Consider the following 1,530-nt stretch of genomic DNA (forward strand, 5'->3'; position numbering starts at 1 on the left):
GATTATTAATAAAAGTGAATGAAAAGACTGATGTGTAATATAGTGATGGACCGTTTTAATAAAAATGGCCGGGTGACACTGAATAACAATGATGTCATGAGAGCCGAGAATTCAGGGATTTGAAAACTTTTTTAGTTTAACAGATTTTTAGTCATAACTAAAGAAAGTTGTCATAAAGTCTGTTCACTATTTTATATCATATGGCTCGAGTTAATGAGTTAATGAGTTGGTATGTCAGAGACCTGATTAAGAAAGTGCTGACTGTTGCCTCCTCACATCATCGCAACCTCACACACTGGATGTTCCTGTATTTGAATGGTTTGGCTCCATCCCGGTGCAGCATGGTGTTGCAGGTGATGGTGTCCAGGTGGTGCAGAGAGAACAATGAGGGCTTTATAATATAGCCAATGGCGAAAGTTTGATTTTGAAATTGGTGGGGACATAATTTATTTGACATTGTTGGGGACATAATTTATTTGACATTGTTGGGGACATAATTTATTTGACATTGTTGGGGACATAATTTATTTGATATTGGTGGGGACATAATTTATTTGACATTGGTGGGGACATAATTTATTTGATATTGTTGGGGACATAATTTATTTGACATTGGTGGGGACAACATTCCCCGTATTTTGTGCACTGTTGTTATAAGAATACTTCCTTCCTCACATACCGGTAAGCTCCATAATCACGTTGCATATTGCTTCATACAACGGAATATAGCTGCAGCCCTCAACACATTAACGAGAAAGACAAAGCCAATCAAACAGCGGCGTGGGTTAGAGAGGCGGGACTCAACAAAGGCAAAGGCCAATCATTTTAGAGAGGTGAGTTACAGAGGCGGGGTTCATTGCAGGGGGTAAATCTGTTAATCCTTTGTGTTCCACTAGTTGCGCTATTTTTTACAGAACGTCGTTGTAAAATATTTTCATCTTATTTAATGATTCCTGGATAAATGTTAAATGAAATAAGTAAAAAAGCACAAGACACAGACGGATATCAGTGGTTATGTATAAATATATATAGGCTTGGTCGAATTATCGCTAGGGACAATTGAGTGTTCCCTGGATATTGGTAGGGACATGTCCCCACCGTCCCTACCCAAATCGACGCCCTTGAATATAGCAGTTTTAAGGCTGGTCTTTGAGGGCAGGACGGTGTTGGAAAAGAGCTTTCTCATGTCCTAGAAATCATAGTCTCAGTACAGCCCAAGTGAAGATAACTGATTGTTATCACTTTGTAACTTCACACACTTAAGTTCAGTCACCCCAAACCCACATGGCTCTGTGTCCTGACCCTGTCTGCTCTTCAGACCTGCCTCATCCACACATAAAGCTCTACTGATGCTCATAACTCAAGGTCCTTGTACCACTGTGTGACTCTACAGTGCACAGTAACAGTGGACTGATGTATGATCACACAACCTGCTGTCACCCAGATGAGGAAGGATTCATATTGTCCACTGCGTGTCTGATTAGCGCCACGTCCCCGATGCCTCCTTACTGAAAAAGCAATCTCTTCCAC

The sequence above is a fragment of the Tachysurus fulvidraco genome, chromosome 24 (genome assembly GCF_022655615.1).
Source record: "Tachysurus fulvidraco isolate hzauxx_2018 chromosome 24, HZAU_PFXX_2.0, whole genome shotgun sequence".
In the NCBI taxonomy this organism is placed as follows: Eukaryota; Metazoa; Chordata; class Actinopteri; order Siluriformes; family Bagridae; genus Tachysurus; species Tachysurus fulvidraco.